Source organism: Esox lucius, chromosome 3 (assembly GCF_011004845.1).
Source record: "Esox lucius isolate fEsoLuc1 chromosome 3, fEsoLuc1.pri, whole genome shotgun sequence".
In the NCBI taxonomy this organism is placed as follows: Eukaryota; Metazoa; Chordata; class Actinopteri; order Esociformes; family Esocidae; genus Esox; species Esox lucius.
Window position 1 is genome coordinate 35,622,012 of NC_047571.1, and position 19,175 is coordinate 35,641,186.

The 19,175-nt window shown below is 41.7% G+C and overlaps 14 non-coding genes across 14 annotated transcripts; all 14 read right to left on the minus strand.

Moving 5' to 3' along the window:
* Nucleotides 1-727: 727 nt before the first annotated feature.
* trnal-uaa lies at nucleotides 728-810 on the minus strand. Its single transcript has one exon. It is a non-coding gene; the product is annotated as a tRNA-Leu (tRNA).
* A 1,485-nt stretch (nucleotides 811-2,295) lies between these two features.
* trnal-uaa lies at nucleotides 2,296-2,370 on the minus strand. The gene has a single exon. It is a non-coding gene; the product is annotated as a tRNA-Leu (tRNA).
* Nucleotides 2,371-3,159: 789 nt separating this feature from the next.
* Nucleotides 3,160-3,242, minus strand: trnal-uaa. The gene has a single exon. It is a non-coding gene; the product is annotated as a tRNA-Leu (tRNA).
* Nucleotides 3,243-4,179: 937 nt separating this feature from the next.
* trnal-uaa lies at nucleotides 4,180-4,254 on the minus strand. Its single transcript has one exon. It is a non-coding gene; the product is annotated as a tRNA-Leu (tRNA).
* A 1,903-nt stretch (nucleotides 4,255-6,157) lies between these two features.
* trnal-uaa lies at nucleotides 6,158-6,232 on the minus strand. The gene has a single exon. It is a non-coding gene; the product is annotated as a tRNA-Leu (tRNA).
* A 1,903-nt stretch (nucleotides 6,233-8,135) lies between these two features.
* trnal-uaa lies at nucleotides 8,136-8,210 on the minus strand. The gene has a single exon. It is a non-coding gene; the product is annotated as a tRNA-Leu (tRNA).
* A 789-nt stretch (nucleotides 8,211-8,999) lies between these two features.
* trnal-uaa lies at nucleotides 9,000-9,082 on the minus strand. The gene has a single exon. It is a non-coding gene; the product is annotated as a tRNA-Leu (tRNA).
* A 1,863-nt stretch (nucleotides 9,083-10,945) lies between these two features.
* trnal-uaa lies at nucleotides 10,946-11,028 on the minus strand. Its single transcript has one exon. It is a non-coding gene; the product is annotated as a tRNA-Leu (tRNA).
* Nucleotides 11,029-11,817: 789 nt separating this feature from the next.
* trnal-uaa lies at nucleotides 11,818-11,900 on the minus strand. Its single transcript has one exon. It is a non-coding gene; the product is annotated as a tRNA-Leu (tRNA).
* Nucleotides 11,901-12,689: 789 nt separating this feature from the next.
* Nucleotides 12,690-12,772, minus strand: trnal-uaa. Its single transcript has one exon. It is a non-coding gene; the product is annotated as a tRNA-Leu (tRNA).
* A 789-nt stretch (nucleotides 12,773-13,561) lies between these two features.
* trnal-uaa lies at nucleotides 13,562-13,644 on the minus strand. Its single transcript has one exon. It is a non-coding gene; the product is annotated as a tRNA-Leu (tRNA).
* Nucleotides 13,645-16,007: 2,363 nt separating this feature from the next.
* trnal-uaa lies at nucleotides 16,008-16,090 on the minus strand. Its single transcript has one exon. It is a non-coding gene; the product is annotated as a tRNA-Leu (tRNA).
* Nucleotides 16,091-17,953: 1,863 nt separating this feature from the next.
* trnal-uaa lies at nucleotides 17,954-18,036 on the minus strand. Its single transcript has one exon. It is a non-coding gene; the product is annotated as a tRNA-Leu (tRNA).
* A 789-nt stretch (nucleotides 18,037-18,825) lies between these two features.
* trnal-uaa lies at nucleotides 18,826-18,908 on the minus strand. Its single transcript has one exon. It is a non-coding gene; the product is annotated as a tRNA-Leu (tRNA).
* Nucleotides 18,909-19,175: the final 267 nt, after the last annotated feature.

Below are 19,175 nucleotides of genomic sequence, written 5' to 3' on the forward strand. Positions count from 1 at the left end.
AACCACTCAGACTTCCTGGTTGGCTCTGGGTCAACCACTTTTCAAACCTGTTTTCTAGTACTGGAATTGAAATACCAACATGAATTAAACCACTCAGCCATCCTGGTTGGTCGGATCCTGGAGTGCTTTTCAAACAAGTTATCATCGTATTGAAATTCTCGCATTTCAATCAAATGGATGGCGGATGCTTTAACTGCAGTTTAATTGTTGATTTATAGAAAGATATTAGCAAGTCAAACGACAAGACACTACCAGGGGTGGGGTTCGAACTCACGAGGAGATGAGCCCATTGTAAACAAGTTATCATCGTATTGAAATTCTCGCATTTCAAGCAAATGGATGGCGGATGCTTTAACTGCAGTTTAATTGTTGATTTATAGAAAGATATTAGCAAGTCAAACGACAAGACACTACCAGGAGTGGGGTTCGAACTCACCAGGAGATGAGTCCATTGGATGTCAAGTCCAGCGCCTTCCCCACTCAGACTTCCAGGTTGGCTCGGGGTCAACCACTTTTCAAACCTGTTTTCTAGTACTAGAATTGAAATACTGACAATCTCAACCAATCAGCCATCCTGGTTGGTCGGATCCTGTAGTGCTTTTCAAACAAGTTATCTTTGTATTGGAATTGAAATACTTGCATTTTAAGCAAATTGAAGGCGGAAGCTTTGAGCGCAGTTTAAGTGTTGATTTATAGAAAGAAACAAGCAAGTCAAATTGGAAGACAGTACCAGGAGTGGGGTTCGAACCCACGAGGACATGAGTCCATTGGATCTTAAGTCCAACGCCTTAACCACTCGGCCATCCTGGTTGGCTCTGGAATGTTTACTTTTCAAACCTGTTTTCTAGTACTGGAATTGAAATACCAACATGCATTAAACCACTCCGTCATCCTGGTTGGTCGGATCCTGGAGTGCTTTTCAAACAAGTTATCATTGTATTGAAATTCTCGCATTTCAAGCAAATGGATGGCGGATGCTTTAACTGCAGTTTAAGTGTTGATTTATAGAAAGATATTAGCAAGTCAAACGGTAAGACACTACAAGGAGTAGGGTTCAAACCCACAAGGACTTGAGTCCATTGGATCTTAAGTCCAACGCCTTAAACACTCGGCCCTTCTGGTCTGCGCAGGGATGATTACTTTTCAAACCAGTTATCTTTGTATTGGAATTGAAATACTTGCATTTTAAGCAAATTGATGGCGGATGCTTTAACTGCAGTTTAAGTGTTGATTTATAGAAAGATATTAGCAAGTCAAACGACAAGACACTACCAGGAGTGGGGTTCGAACTCACCAGGAGATGAGTCCATTGGATGTCAAGTCCAGTGCCTTCCCCACTCAGACTTCCAGGTTGGCTCGGGGTCAACCACTTTTCAAACCTGTTTTCTAGTACTAGAATTGAAATACTGACAATCTCAACCAATCAGCCATCCTGGTTGGTCGGATCCTGGAGTGCTTTTCAAACAAGTTATCATTGTATTGAAATTCTCGCATTTCAAGCAAATGGATGGCGGATGCTTTAACTGCAGTTTAAGTGTTGATTTATAGAAAGATATTAGCAAGTCAAACGACAAGACACTACCAGGAGTGGGGTTCGAACTCACCAGGAGATGAGCCCATTGTAAACAAGTTATCATTGTATTGGAATTCTCGCATTTCAAGCAAATGGATGGCGGATGCTTTAACTGCAGTTTAAGTGTTGATTTATAGAAAGATATTAGCAAGTCAAACGACAAGACACTACCAGGAGTGGGGTTCGAACTCACCAGGAGATGAGTCCATTGGATGTCAAGTCCAGCGCCTTCCCCACTCAGACTTCAAGGTTGGCTTGGGGTCAACCACTTTTCAAACCTGTTTTCTAGTACTAGAATTGAAATACTGACAATCTCAACCAATCAGCCATCCTGGTTGGTCGGATCCTGTAGTGCTTTTCAAACCAGTTATCTTTGTATTGGAATTGAAATACTTGCATTTTAAGCAAATTGATGGCGGAAGCTTTAAGGGCAGTTTGTGTCGATATATTGAAAAGAATAGAAAGATATTAGCAAGTCAAACGGTAAGACACTACAAGGAGTAGGGTTCAAACCCACAAGGACTTGAGTCCATTGGATCTTAAGTCCAACGCCTTAAACACTCGGCCATCCTGGTCAGCGCGGGAAAGATTACTTTTCAAACCAGTTATCTTTGTATTGGAATTGAAATACTTGCATTTTAAGCAAATTGAAGGCGGAAGCTTTGAGCGCAGTTTAAGTGTTGATTTATAGAAAGAAACAAGCAAGTCAAATTGGAAGACAGTACCAGGAGTGGGGTTCGAACCCACGAGTCCATTGGATCTTAAGTCCAACGCCTTAACCACTCGGCCATCCTGGTTGGCTCCGGAATGATTACTTTTCAAACCTGTTTTCTAGTACTGGAATTGAAATACCAACATGAATTAAACCACTCAGCCATCCTGGTTGGTCGGATCCAGTGGCGCTTTTCAAACCAGTTATCTTTGTATTGGAATTGAAATACTTGCATATTAAGCAAATTGATGGCGGATGCTTTAACTGCAGTTTAAGTGTTGATTTATAGAAAGATATTAGCAAGTCAAACGACAAGACACTACCAGGAGTGGGGTTCGAACTCACCAGGAGATGAGTCCATTGGATGTCAAGTCCAGCGCCTTCCCCACTCAGACTTCCAGGTTGGCTTGGGGTCAACCACTTTTCAAACCTGTTTTCTAGTACTAGAATTGAAATACTGACAATCTCAACCAATCAGCCATCCTGGTTGGTCGGATCCTGGAGTGCTTTTCAAACCAGTTATCTTTGTATTGGAATTGAAATACTTGCATTTTAAGCATATTGATGGCGGAAGCTTTAAGGGCAGTTTGTGTCGATATATTGAAAAGAATAGAAAGATATTAGCAAGTCAAACGGTAAGACACTACAAGGAGTAGGGTTCAAACCCACAAGGACTTGAGTCCATTGGATCTTAAGTCCAACGCCTTAAACACTCGGCCATCCTGGTCAGCGCGGGAAAGATTACTTTTCAAACCAGTTATCTTTGTATTGGAATTGAAATACTTGCATTTTAAGCAAATTGAAGGCGGAAGCTTTGAGCGCAGTTTAAGTGTTGATTTATAGAAAGAAACAAGCAAGTCAAATTGGAAGACAGTACCAGGAGTGGGGTTCGAACCCACGAGGACATGAGTCCATTGGATCTTAAGTCCAACGCCTTAACCACTCGGCCATCCTGGTTGGCTCCGGAATGTTTACTTTTCAAACCTGTTTTCTAGTACTGGAATTGAAATACCAACATGAATTAAACCACTCAGCCATCCTGGTTGGTCGGATCCAGTGGCGCTTTTCAAACCAGTTATCTTTGTATTGGAATTGAAATACTTGCATATTAAGCAAATTGATGGCGGATGCTTTAACTGCAGTTTAAGTGTTGATTTATAGAAAGATATTAGCAAGTCAAACGACAAGACACTACCAGGAGTGGGGTTCGAACTCACCAGGAGATGAGTCCATTGGATGTCAAGTCCAGTGCCTTCCCCACTCAGACTTCCAGGTTGGCTCGGGGTCAACCACTTTTCAAACCTGTTTTCTAGTACTGGAATTGAAATACTGACAATCTCAACCAATCAGCCATCCTGGTTGGTCGGATCCTGGAGTGCTTTTCAAACAAGTTATCATTGTATTGAAATTCTCGCATTTCAAGCAAATGGATGGCGGATGCTTTAACTGCAGTTTAAGTGTTGATTTATAGAAAGATATTAGCAAGTCAAACGACAAGACACTACCAGGAGTGGGGTTCGAACTCACCAGGAGATGAGCCCATTGTAAACAAGTTATCATTGTATTGGAATTCTCGCATTTCAAGCAAATGGATGGCGGATGCTATAACTGCAGTTTAAGTGTTGATTTATAAAAAGATATTAGCAAGTCAAACGACAAGACACTACCAGGAGTGGGGTACAAACCAACAAGGACTTGAGTCCATTGGATCTTAAGTCCAACGCCTTAAACACTCGGCCATCCTGGTCAGCGCGGGAAAGATTACTTTTCAAACCAGTTATCTTTGTATTGGAATTGAAATACTTGCATTTTAAGCAAATTGAAGGCGGAAGCTTTGAGCGCAGTTTAAGTGTTGATTTATAGAAAGAAACAAGCAAGTCAAATTGGAAGACAGTACCAGGAGTGGGGTTCGAACCCACGAGTCCATTGGATCTTAAGTCCAACGCCTTAACCACTCGGCCATCCTGGTTGGCTCCGGAATGATTACTTTTCAAACCTGTTTTCTAGTACTGGAATTGAAATACCAACATGAATTAAACCACTCAGCCATCCTGGTTGGTCGGATCCAGTGGCGCTTTTCAAACCAGTTATCTTTGTATTGGAATTGAAATACTTGCATATTAAGCAAATTGATGGCGGATGCTTTAACTGCAGTTTAAGTGTTGATTTATAGAAAGATATTAGCAAGTCAAACGACAAGACACTACCAGGAGTGGGGTTCGAACTCACCAGGAGATGAGTCCATTGGATGTCAAGTCCAGCGCCTTCCCCACTCAGACTTCCAGGTTGGCTCGGGGTCAACCACTTTTCAAACCTGTTTTCTAGTACTAGAATTGAAATACTGACAATCTCAACCAATCAGCCATCCTGGTTGGTCGGATCCTGTAGTGCTTTTCAAACCAGTTATCTTTGTATTGGAATTGAAATACTTGCATTTTAAGCATATTGATGGCGGAAGCTTTAAGGGCAGTTTGTGTCGATATATTGAAAAGAATAGAAAGATATTAGCAAGTCAAACGGTAAGACACTACAAGGAGTAGGGTTCAAACCCACAAGGACTTGAGTCCATTGGATCTTAAGTCCAACGCCTTAAACACTCGGCCATCCTGGTTGGCTCCGGAATGTTTACTTTTCAAACCTGTTTTCTAGTACTGGAATTGAAATACCAACATGAATTAAACCACTCAGCCATCCTGGTTGGTCGGATCCAGTGGCGCTTTTCAAACCAGTTATCTTTGTATTGGAATTGAAATACTTGCATATTAAGCAAATTGATGGCGGATGCTTTAACTGCAGTTTAAGTGTTGATTTATAGAAAGATATTAGCAAGTCAAACGACAAGACACTACCAGGAGTGGGGTTCGAACTCACCAGGAGATGAGTCCATTGGATGTCAAGTCCAGCGCCTTCCCCACTCAGACTTCCAGGTTGGCTTGGGGTCAACCACTTTTCAAACCTGTTTTCTAGTACTAGAATTGAAATACTGACAATCTCAACCAATCAGCCATCCTGGTTGGTCGGATCCTGGAGTGCTTTTCAAACAAGTTATCATTGTATTGAAATTCTCGCATTTCAAGCAAATGGATGGCGGATGCTTTAACTGCAGTTTAAGTGTTGATTTATAGAAAGATATTAGCAAGTCAAACGACAAGACACTACCAGGAGTGGGGTTCGAACTCACCAGGAGATGAGCCCATTGTAAACAAGTTATCATTGTATTGGAATTCTCGCATTTCAAGCAAATGGATGGCGGATGCTATAACTGCAGTTTAAGTGTTGATTTATAAAAAGATATTAGCAAGTCAAACGACAAGACACTACCAGGAGTGGGGTTCGAACTCACCAGGAGATGAGTCCATTGGATGTCAAGTCCAGCGCCTTCCCCACTCAGACTTCCAGGTTGGCTTGGGGTCAACCACTTTTCAAACCTGTTTTCTAGTACTAGAATTGAAATACTGACAATCTCAACCAATCAGCCATCCTGGTTGGTCGGATCCTGTAGTGCTTTTCAAACCAGTTATCTTTGTATTGGAATTGAAATACTTGCATTTTAAGCAAATTGATGGCGGAAGCTTTAAGGGCAGTTTGTGTCGATATATTGAAAAGAATAGAAAGATATTAGCAAGTCAAACGGTAAGACACTACAAGGAGTAGGGTTCAAACCCACAAGGACTTGAGTCCATTGGATCTTAAGTCCAACGCCTTAAACACTCGGCCATCCTGGTCAGCGCGGGAAAGATTACTTTTCAAACCAGTTATCTTTGTATTGGAATTGAAATACTTGCATTTTAAGCAAATTGAAGGCGGAAGCTTTGAGCGCAGTTTAAGTGTTGATTTATAGAAAGAAACAAGCAAGTCAAATTGGAAGACAGTACCAGGAGTGGGGTTCGAACCCACGAGTCCATTGGATCTTAAGTCCAACGCCTTAACCACTCGGCCATCCTGGTTGGCTCCGGAATGATTACTTTTCAAACCTGTTTTCTAGTACTGGAATTGAAATACCAACATGAATTAAACCACTCAGCCATCCTGGTTGGTCGGATCCAGTGGCGCTTTTCAAACCAGTTATCTTTGTATTGGAATTGAAATACTTGCATATTAAGCAAATTGATGGCGGATGCTTTAACTGCAGTTTAAGTGTTGATTTATAGAAAGATATTAGCAAGTCAAACGACAAGACACTACCAGGAGTGGGGTTCGAACTCACCAGGAGATGAGTCCATTGGATGTCAAGTCCAGCGCCTTCCCCACTCAGACTTCCAGGTTGGCTCGGGGTCAACCACTTTTCAAACCTGTTTTCTAGTACTAGAATTGAAATACTGACAATCTCAACCAATCAGCCATCCTGGTTGGTCGGATCCTGTAGTGCTTTTCAAACCAGTTATCTTTGTATTGGAATTGAAATACTTGCATTTTAAGCAAATTGATGGCGGAAGCTTTAAGGGCAGTTTGTGTCGATATATTGAAAAGAATAGAAAGATATTAGCAAGTCAAACGGTAAGACACTACAAGGAGTAGGGTTCAAACCCACAAGGACTTGAGTCCATTGGATCTTAAGTCCAACGCCTTAAACACTCGGCCATCCTGGTTGGCTCCGGAATGTTTACTTTTCAAACCTGTTTTCTAGTACTGGAATTGAAATACCAACATGAATTAAACCACTCAGCCATCCTGGTTGGTCGGATCCAGTGGCGCTTTTCAAACCAGTTATCTTTGTATTGGAATTGAAATACTTGCATATTAAGCAAATTGATGGCGGATGCTTTAACTGCAGTTTAAGTGTTGATTTATAGAAAGATATTAGCAAGTCAAACGACAAGACACTACCAGGAGTGGGGTTCGAACTCACCAGGAGATGAGTCCATTGGATGTCAAGTCCAGCGCCTTCCCCACTCAGACTTCCAGGTTGGCTTGGGGTCAACCACTTTTCAAACCTGTTTTCTAGTACTAGAATTGAAATACTGACAATCTCAACCAATCAGCCATCCTGGTTGGTCGGATCCTGGAGTGCTTTTCAAACAAGTTATCATTGTATTGAAATTCTCGCATTTCAAGCAAATGGATGGCGGATGCTTTAACTGCAGTTTAAGTGTTGATTTATAGAAAGATATTAGCAAGTCAAACGACAAGACACTACCAGGAGTGGGGTTCGAACTCACCAGGAGATGAGCCCATTGTAAACAAGTTATCATTGTATTGGAATTCTCGCATTTCAAGCAAATGGATGGCGGATGCTATAACTGCAGTTTAAGTGTTGATTTATAAAAAGATATTAGCAAGTCAAACGACAAGACACTACCAGGAGTGGGGTTCGAACTCACCAGGAGATGAGTCCATTGGATGTCAAGTCCAGCGCCTTCCCCACTCAGACTTCCAGGTTGGCTTGGGGTCAACCACTTTTCAAACCTGTTTTCTAGTACTAGAATTGAAATACTGACAATCTCAACCAATCAGCCATCCTGGTTGGTCGGATCCTGTAGTGCTTTTCAAACCAGTTATCTTTGTATTGGAATTGAAATACTTGCATTTTAAGCATATTGATGGCGGAAGCTTTAAGGGCAGTTTGTGTCGATATATTGAAAAGAATAGAAAGATATTAGCAAGTCAAACGGTAAGACACTACAAGGAGTAGGGTTCAAACCCACAAGGACTTGAGTCCATTGGATCTTAAGTCCAACGCCTTAAACACTCGGCCATCCTGGTCAGCGCGGGAAAGATTACTTTTCAAACCAGTTATCTTTGTATTGGAATTGAAATACTTGCATTTTAAGCAAATTGAAGGCGGAAGCTTTGAGCGCAGTTTAAGTGTTGATTTATAGAAAGAAACAAGCAAGTCAAATTGGAAGACAGTACCAGGAGTGGGGTTCGAACCCACGAGTCCATTGGATCTTAAGTCCAACGCCTTAACCACTCGGCCATCCTGGTTGGCTCCGGAATGATTACTTTTCAAACCTGTTTTCTAGTACTGGAATTGAAATACCAACATGAATTAAACCACTCAGCCATCCTGGTTGGTCGGATCCAGTGGCGCTTTTCAAACCAGTTATCTTTGTATTGGAATTGAAATACTTGCATATTAAGCAAATTGATGGCGGATGCTTTAACTGCAGTTTAAGTGTTGATTTATAGAAAGATATTAGCAAGTCAAACGACAAGACACTACCAGGAGTGGGGTTCGAACTCACCAGGAGATGAGTCCATTGGATGTCAAGTCCAGCGCCTTCCCCACTCAGACTTCCAGGTTGGCTTGGGGTCAACCACTTTTCAAACCTGTTTTCTAGTACTAGAATTGAAATACTGACAATCTCAACCAATCAGCCATCCTGGTTGGTCGGATCCTGTAGTGCTTTTCAAACCAGTTATCTTTGTATTGGAATTGAAATACTTGCATTTTAAGCAAATTGATGGCGGAAGCTTTAAGGGCAGTTTGTGTCGATATATTGAAAAGAATAGAAAGATATTAGCAAGTCAAACGGTAAGACACTACAAGGAGTAGGGTTCAAACCCACAAGGACTTGAGTCCATTGGATCTTAAGTCCAACGCCTTAAACACTCGGCCATCCTGGTCAGCGCGGGAAAGATTACTTTTCAAACCAGTTATCTTTGTATTGGAATTGAAATACTTGCATTTTAAGCAAATTGAAGGCGGAAGCTTTGAGCGCAGTTTAAGTGTTGATTTATAGAAAGAAACAAGCAAGTCAAATTGGAAGACAGTACCAGGAGTGGGGTTCGAACCCACGAGGACATGAGTCCATTGGATCTTAAGTCCAACGCCTTAACCTCTCGGCCATCCTGGTTGGCTCCGGAATGTTTACTTTTCAAACCTGTTTTCTAGTACTGGAATTGAAATACCAACATGAATTAAACCACTCAGCCATCCTGGTTGGTCGGATCCAGTGGCGCTTTTCAAACCAGTTATCTTTGTATTGGAATTGAAATACTTGCATATTAAGCAAATTGATGGCGGATGCTTTAACTGCAGTTTAAGTGTTGATTTATAGAAAGATATTAGCAAGTCAAACGACAAGACACTACCAGGAGTGGGGTTCGAACTCACCAGGAGATGAGTCCATTGGATGTCAAGTCCAGTGCCTTCCCCACTCAGACTTCCAGGTTGGCTCGGGGTCAACCACTTTTCAAACCTGTTTTCTAGTACTGGAATTGAAATACTGACAATCTCAACCAATCAGCCATCCTGGTTGGTCGGATCCTGGAGTGCTTTTCAAACAAGTTATCATTGTATTGAAATTCTCGCATTTCAAGCAAATGGATGGCGGATGCTTTAACTGCAGTTTAAGTGTTGATTTATAGAAAGATATTAGCAAGTCAATCGACAAGACACTACCAGGAGTGGGGTTCGAACTCACCAGGAGATGAGCCCATTGTAAACAAGTTATCATTGTATTGGAATTCTCGCATTTCAAGCAAATGGATGGCGGATGCTATAACTGCAGTTTAAGTGTTGATTTATAAAAAGATATTAGCAAGTCAAACGACAAGACACTACCAGGAGTGGGGTACAAACCAACAAGGACTTGAGTCCATTGGATCTTAAGTCCAACGCCTTAAACACTCGGCCATCCTGGTCAGCGCGGGAAAGATTACTTTTCAAACCAGTTATCTTTGTATTGGAATTGAAATACTTGCATTTTAAGCAAATTGAAGGCGGAAGCTTTGAGCGCAGTTTAAGTGTTGATTTATAGAAAGAAACAAGCAAGTCAAATTGGAAGACAGTACCAGGAGTGGGGTTCGAACTCACCAGGAGATGAGTCCATTGGATGTCAAGTCCAGCGCCTTCCCCACTCAGACTTCCAGGTTGGCTCGGGGTCAACCACTTTTCAAACAAGTTATCATTGTATTGAAATTCTCGCATTTCAAGCAAATGGATGGCGGATGCTTTAACTGCAGTTTAAGTGTTGATTTATAGAAAGATATTAGCAAGTCAAACGACAAGACACTACCAGGAGTGGGGTTCGAACTCACCAGGAGATGAGTCCATTGGATGTCAAGTCCAGTGCCTTCCCCACTCAGACTTCCAGGTTGGCTCGGGGTCAACCACTTTTCAAACCTGTTTTCTAGTACTAGAATTGAAATACTGACAATCTCAACCAATCAGCCATCCTGGTTGGTCGGATCCTGGAGTGCTTTTCAAACAAGTTATCATTGTATTGAAATTCTCGCATTTCAAGCAAATGGATGGCGGATGCTTTAACTGCAGTTTAAGTGTTGATTTATAGAAAGATATTAGCAAGTCAAACGACAAGACACTACCAGGAGTGGGGTTCGAACTCACCAGGAGATGAGCCCATTGTAAACAAGTTATCATTGTATTGGAATTCTCGCATTTCAAGCAAATGGATGGCGGATGCTATAACTGCAGTTTAAGTGTTGAATTATAAAAAGATATTAGCAAGTCAAACGACAAGACACTACCAGGAGTGGGGTACAAACCAACAAGGACTTGAGTCCATTGGATCTTAAGTCCAACGCCTTAAACACTCGGCCATCCTGGTCAGCGCGGGAAAGATTACTTTTCAAACCAGTTATCTTTGTATTGGAATTGAAATACTTGCATTTTAAGCAAATTGAAGGCGGAAGCTTTGAGCGCAGTTTAAGTGTTGATTTATAGAAAGAAACAAGCAAGTCAAATTGGAAGACAGTACCAGGAGTGGGGTTCGAACCCACAAGGACATGAGTCCATTGGATCTTAAGTCCAACGCCTTAACCACTCGGCCATCCTGGTTGGCTCCGGAATGTTTACTTTTCAAACCTGTTTTCTAGTACTGGAATTGAAATACCAACATGAATTAAACCACTCAGCCATCCTGGTTGGTCGGATCCAGTGGCGCTTTTCAAACCAGTTATCTTTGTATTGGAATTGAAATACTTGCATATTAAGCAAATTGATGGCGGATGCTTTAACTGCAGTTTAAGTGTTGATTTATAGAAAGATATAAGCAAGTCAAACGACAAGACACTACCAGGAGTGGGGTTCGAACTCACCAGGAGATGAGTCCATTGGATGTCAAGTCCAGCGCCTTCCCCACTCAGACTTCCAGGTTGGCTCGGGGTCAACCACTTTTCAAACCTGTTTTCTAGTACTAGAATTGAAATACTGACAATCTCAACCAATCAGCCATCCTGGTTGGTCGGATCCTGTAGTGCTTTTCAAACCAGTTATCTTTGTATTGGAATTGAAATACTTGCATTTTAAGCAAATTGATGGCGGAAGCTTTAAGGGCAGTTTGTGTCGATATATTGAAAAGAATAGAAAGATATTAGCAAGTCAAACGGTAAGACACTACGAGGAGTAGGGTTCAAACCCACAAGGACTTGAGTCCATTGGATCTTAAGTCCAACGCCTTAAACACTCGGCCATCCTGGTCAGCGCGGGAAAGATTACTTTTCAAACCAGTTATCTTTGTATTGGAATTGAAATACTTGCATTTTAAGCAAATTGAAGGCGGAAGCTTTGAGCGCAGTTTAAGTGTTGATTTATAGAAAGAAACAAGCAAGTCAAATTGGAAGACAGTACCAGGAGTGGGGTTCGAACCCACGAGGACATGAGTCCATTGGATCTTAAGTCCAACGCCTTAACCACTCGGCCATCCTGGTTGGCTCCGGAATGATTACTTTTCAAACCTGTTTTCTAGTACTGGAATTGAAATACCAACATGAATTAAACCACTCAGCCATCCTGGTTGGTCGGATCCAGTGGCGCTTTTCAAACCAGTTATCTTTGTATTGGAATTGAAATACTTGCATATTAAGCAAATTGATGGCGGATGCTTTAACTGCAGTTTAAGTGTTGATTTATAGAAAGATATTAGCAAGTCAAACGACAAGACACTACCAGGAGTGGGGTTCGAACTCACCAGGAGATGAGTCCATTGGATGTCAAGTCCAGCGCCTTCCCCACTCAGACTTCCAGGTTGGCTTGGGGTCAACCACTTTTCAAACCTGTTTTCTAGTACTAGAATTGAAATACTGACAATCTCAACCAATCAGCCATCCTGGTTGGTCGGATCCTGTAGTGCTTTTCAAACCAGTTATCTTTGTATTGGAATTGAAATACTTGCATTTTAAGCATATTGATGGCGGAAGCTTTAAGGGCAGTTTGTGTCGATATATTGAAAAGAATAGAAAGATATTAGCAAGTCAAACGGTAAGACACTACAAGGAGTAGGGTTCAAACCCACAAGGACTTGAGTCCATTGGATCTTAAGTCCAACGCCTTAAACACTCGGCCATCCTGGTCAGCGCGGGAAAGATTACTTTTCAAACCAGTTATCTTTGTATTGGAATTGAAATACTTGCATTTTAAGCAAATTGAAGGCGGAAGCTTTGAGCGCAGTTTAAGTGTTGATTTATAGAAAGAAACAAGCAAGTCAAATTGGAAGACAGTACCAGGAGTGGGGTTCGAACCCACGAGGACATGAGTCCATTGGATCTTAAGTCCAACGCCTTAACCACTCGGCCATCCTGGTTGGCTCCGGAATGTTTACTTTTCAAACCTGTTTTCTAGGACTGGAATTGAAATACCAACATGAATTAAACCACTCAGCCATCCTGGTTGGTCGGATCCAGTGGCGCTTTTCAAACCAGTTATCTTTGTATTGGAATTGAAATACTTGCATATTAAGCAAATTGATGGCGGATGCTTTAACTGCAGTTTAAGTGTTGATTTATAGAAAGATATTAGCAAGTCAAACGACAAGACACTACCAGGAGTGGGGTTCGAACTCACCAGGAGATGAGTCCATTGGATGTCAAGTCCAGCGCCTTCCCCACTCAGACTTCCAGGTTGGCTCGGGGTCAACCACTTTTCAAACCTGTTTTCTAGTACTAGAATTGAAATACTGACAATCTCAACCAATCAGCCATCCTGGTTGGTCGGATCCTGTAGTGCTTTTCAAACCAGTTATCTTTGTATTGGAATTGAAATACTTGCATTTTAAGCATATTGATGGCGGAAGCTTTAAGGGCAGTTTGTGTCGATATATTGAAAAAAATAGAAAGATATTAGCAAGTCAAACGGTAAGACACTACAAGGAGTAGGGTTCAAACCCACAAGGACTTGAGTCCATTGGATCTTAAGTCCAACGCCTTAAACACTCGGCCATTCTGGTCAGCGCAGGGACGATTACTTTTCAAACCAGTTATCTTTGCATTGGAATTGAAATACTTGCATTTTAAGCAAATTGAAGGCAGAAGCTTTGAGCGCTGTTTAATTGTTGATTTATAGAAAGTAACAAGCAAGTCAAATTGGAAGACAGTACCAGGAGTGGGGTTCGAACCCACGAGGACATGAGTCCATTGGATCTTAAGTCCAACGCCTTAACCACTCGGCCATCCTGGTTGGCTCCGGAATGTTTACTTTTCAAACCTGTTTTCTAGGACTGGAATTGAAATACCAACATGAATTAAACCACTCAGCCATCCTGGTTGGTCGGATCCAGTGGCGCTTTTCAAACCAGTTATCTTTGTATTGGAATTGAAATACTTGCATATTAAGCAAATTGATGGCGGATGCTTTAACTGCAGTTTAAGTGTTGATTTATAGAAAGATATTAGCAAGTCAAACGACAAGACACTACCAGGAGTGGGGTTCGAACTCACCAGGAGATGAGTCCATTGGATGTCAAGTCCAGCGCCTTCCCCACTCAGACTTCCAGGTTGGCTCGGGGTCAACCACTTTTCAAACCTGTTTTCTAGTACTGGAATTGAAATACTGACAATCTCAACCAATCAGCCATCCTGGTTGGTCGGATCCTGGAGTGCTTTTCAAACAAGTTATCATTGTATTGAAATTCTCGCATTTCAAGCAAATGGATGGCGGATGCTTTAACTGCAGTTTAAGTGTTGATTTATAGAAAGATATTAGCAAGTCAAACGACAAGACACTACCAGGAGTGGGGTTCGAACTCACCAGGAGATGAGCCCATTGTAAACAAGTTATCATTGTATTGGAATTCTCGCATTTCAAGCAAATGGATGGCGGATGCTATAACTGCAGTTTAAGTGTTGATTTATAAAAAGATATTAGCAAGTCAAACGACAAGACACTACCAGGAGTGGGGTACAAACCAACAAGGACTTGAGTCCATTGGATCTTAAGTCCAACGCCTTAAACACTCGGCCATCCTGGTCAGCGCGGGAAAGATTACTTTTCAAACCAGTTATCTTTGTATTGGAATTGAAATACTTGCATTTTAAGCAAATTGAAGGCGGAAGCTTTGAGCGCAGTTTAAGTGTTGATTTATAGAAAGATATTAGCAAGTCAAACGACAAGACACTACCAGGAGTGGGGTTCGAACTCACCAGGAGACGAGTCCATTGGATGTCAAGTCCAGTGCCTTCCCCACTCAGACTTCCAGGTTGGCTCGGGGTCAACCACTTTTCAAACCTGTTTTCTAGTACTAGAATTGAAATACTGACAATCTCAACCAATCAGCCATCCTGGTTGGTCGGATCCTGTAGTGCTTTTCAAACCAGTTATCTTTGTATTGGAATTGAAAAACTTGCATTTTAAGCAAATTGATGGCGGAAGCTTTAAGGGCAGTTTGTGTCAATATATTGAAAAGAATAGAAAGATATTAGCAAGTCAAACGGTAAGACACTACAAGGAGTAGGGTTCAAACCCACAAGGACATGAGTCCATTGGATCTTAAGTCCAACGCCTTAACCACTCGGCCATCCTGGTTGGCTCCGGAAAGTTTACTTTTCAAACCTGTTTTCTAGTACTGGAATTGAAATACCAACATGAATTAAATCACTCAGCCATCCTGGTTGGTCGGATCCAGTAGTGCTTTTCAAACCAGTTATCTTTGTATTGGAATTGAAATACTTGCATATTAAGCAAATTGATGGCAGATGCTTTAACTGCAGTTTAAGTGTTGATTTATAGAAAGATATTAGCAAGTCAAACGACAAGACACTACAAGGAGTAGGGTTCAAACCCACAAGGACTTGAGTCCATTGGATCTTAAGTCCAACGCCTTAAACACTCGGCCATCCTGGTCAGCGCGGGAAAGATTACTTTTCAAACCAGTTATCTTTGTATTGGAATTGAAATACTTGCATTTTAAGCAAATTGAAGGCGGAAGCTTTGAGCGCAGTTTAAGTGTTGATTTATAGAAAGATATTAGCAAGTCAAACGACAAGACACTACCAGGAGTGGGGTTCGAACTCACCAGGAGATGAGTCCATTGGATGTCAAGTCCAGCGCCTTCCCCACTCAGACTTCCAGGTTGGCTTGGGGTCAACCACTTTTCAAACCTGTTTTCTAGTACTAGAATTGAAATACTGACAATCTCAACCAATCAGCCATCCTGGTTGGTCGGATCCTGTAGTGCTTTTCAAACCAGTTATCTTTGTATTGGAATTGAAATACTTGCATTTTAAGCAAATTGATGGCGGAAGCTTTAAGGGCAGTTTGTGTCGATATATTGAAAAGAATAGAAAGATATTAGCAAGTCAAACGGTAAGACACTACAAGGAGTAGGGTTCAAACCCACAAGGACTTGAGTCCATTGGATCTTAAGTCCAACGCCTTAAACACTCGGCCATCCTGGTCAGCGCGGGAAAGATTACTTTTCAAACCAGTTATCTTTGTATTGGAATTGAAATACTTGCATTTTAAGCAAATTGAAGGCGGAAGCTTTGAGCGCAGTTTAAGTGTTGATTTATAGAAAGAAACAAGCAAGTCAAATTGGAAGACAGTACCAGGAGTGGGGTTCGAACCCACGAGGACATGAGTCCATTGGATCTTAAGTCCAACGCCTTAACCTCTCGGCCATCCTGGTTGGCTCCGGAATGTTTACTTTTCAAACCTGTTTTCTAGTACTGGAATTGAAATACCAACATGAATTAAACCACTCAGCCATCCTGGTTGGTCGGATCCAGTGGCGCTTTTCAAACCAGTTATCTTTGTATTGGAATTGAAATACTTGCATATTAAGCAAATTGATGGCGGATGCTTTAACTGCAGTTTAAGTGTTGATTTATAGAAAGATATTAGCAAGTCAAACGACAAGACACTACCAGGAGTGGGGTTCGAACTCACCAGGAGATGAGTCCATTGGATGTCAAGTCCAGTGCCTTCCCCACTCAGACTTCCAGGTTGGCTCGGGGTCAACCACTTTTCAAACCTGTTTTCTAGTACTGGAATTGAAATACTGACAATCTCAACCAATCAGCCATCCTGGTTGGTCGGATCCTGGAGTGCTTTTCAAACAAGTTATCATTGTATTGAAATTCTCGCATTTCAAGCAAATGGATGGCGGATGCTTTAACTGCAGTTTAAGTGTTGATTTATAGAAAGATATTAGCAAGTCAATCGACAAGACACTACCAGGAGTGGGGTTCGAACTCACCAGGAGATGAGCCCATTGTAAACAAGTTATCATTGTATTGGAATTCTCGCATTTCAAGCAAATGGATGGCGGATGCTATAACTGCAGTTTAAGTGTTGATTTATAAAAAGATATTAGCAAGTCAAACGACAAGACACTACCAGGAGTGGGGTACAAACCAACAAGGACTTGAGTCCATTGGATCTTAAGTCCAACGCCTTAAACACTCGGCCATCCTGGTCAGCGCGGGAAAGATTACTTTTCAAACCAGTTATCTTTGTATTGGAATTGAAATACTTGCATTTTAAGCAAATTGAAGGCGGAAGCTTTGAGCGCAGTTTAAGTGTTGATTTATAGAAAGAAACAAGCAAGTCAAATTGGAAGACAGTACCAGGAGTGGGGTTCGAACTCACCAGGAGATGAGTCCATTGGATGTCAAGTCCAGCGCCTTCCCCACTCAGACTTCCAGTTTGGCTCGGGGTCAACCACTTTTCAAACAAGTTATCATTGTATTGAAATTCTCGCATTTCAAGCAAATGGATGGCGGATGCTTTAACTGCAGTTTAAGTGTTGATTTATAGAAAGATATTAGCAAGTCAAACGACAAGACACTACCAGGAGTGGGGTTCGAACTCACCAGGAGATGAGTCCATTGGATGTCAAGTCCAGTGCCTTCCCCACTCAGACTTCCAGGTTGGCTCGGGGTCAACCACTTTTCAAACCTGTTTTCTAGTACTGGAATTGAAATACTGACAATCTCAACCAATCAGCCATCCTGGTTGGTCGGATCCTGGAGTGCTTTTCAAACAAGTTATCATTGTATTGAAATTCTCGCATTTCAAGCAAATGGATGGCGGATGCTTTAACTGCAGTTTAAGTGTTGATTTATAGAAAGATATTAGCAAGTCAAACGACAAGACACTACCAGGAGTGGGGTTCGAACTCACCAGGAGATGAGCCCATTGTAAACAAGTTATCATTGTATTGGAATTCTCGCATTTCAAGCAAATGGATGGCGGATGCTATAACTGCAGTTTAAGTGTTGATTTATAAAAAGATATTAGCAAGTCAAACGACAAGACACTACCAGGAGTGGGGTACAAACCAACAAGGACTTGAGTCCATTGGATCTTAAGTCCAACGCCTTAAACACTCGGCCATCCTGGTCAGCGCGGGAAAGATTACTTTTCAAACCAGTTATCTTTGTATTGGAATTGAAATACTTGCATTTTAAGCAAATTGAAGGCGGAAGCTTTGAGCGCAGTTTAAGTGTTGATTTATAGAAAGAAACAAGCAAGTCAAATTGGAAGACAGTACCAGGAGTGGGGTTCGAACCCACGAGGACATGAGTCCATTGGATCTTAAGTCCAACGCCTTAACCACTCGGCCATCCTGGTTGGCTCCGGAATGTTTACTTTTCAAACCTGTTTTCTAGTACTGGAATTGAAATACCAACATGAATTAAACCACTCAGCCATCCTGGTTGGTCGGATCCAGTGGCGCTTTTCAAACCAGTTATCTTTGTATTGGAATTGAAATACTTGCATATTAAGCAAATTGATGGCGGATGCTTTAACTGCAGTTTAAGTGTTGATTTATAGAAAGATATTAGCAAGTCAAACGACAAGACACTACCAGGAGTGGGGTTCGAACTCACCAGGAGATGAGTCCATTGGATGTCAAGTCCAGCGCCTTCCCCACTCAGACTTCCAGGTTGGCTCGGGGTCAACCACTTTTCAAACCTGTTTTCTAGTACTAGAATTGAAATACTGACAATCTCAACCAATCAGCCATCCTGGTTGGTCGGATCCTGTAGTGCTTTTCAAACCAGTTATCTTTGTATTGGAATTGAAATACTTGCATTTTAAGCAAATTGATGGCGGAAGCTTTAAGGGCAGTTTGTGTCGATATATTGAAAAGAATAGAAAGATATTAGCAAGTCAAACGGTAAGACACTACGAGGAGTAGGGTTCAAACCCACAAGGACTTGAGTCCATTGGATCTTAAGTCCAACGCCTTAAACACTCGGCCATCCTGGTCAGCGCGGGAAAGATTACTTTTCAAACCAGTTATCTTTGTATTGGAATTGAAATACTTGCATTTTAAGCAAATTGAAGGCGGAAGCTTTGAGCGCAGTTTAAGTGTTGATTTATAGAAAGAAACAAGCAAGTCAAATTGGAAGACAGTACCAGGAGTGGGGTTCGAACCCACGAGGACATGAGTCCATTGGATCTTAAGTCCAACTCCTTAACCACTCGGCCATCCTGGTTGGCTCCGGAATGTTTACTTTTCAAACCTGTTTTCTAGTACTGGAATTGAAATACCAACATGAATTAAACCACTCAGCCATCCTGGTTGGTCGGATCCAGTGGCGCTTTTCAAACCAGTTATCTTTGTATTGGAATTGAAATACTTGCATATTAAGCAAATTGATGGCGGATGCTTTAACTGCAGTTTAAGTGTTGATTTATAGAAAGATATTAGCAAGTCAAACGACAAGACACTACCAGGAGTGGGGTTCGAACTCACCAGGAGA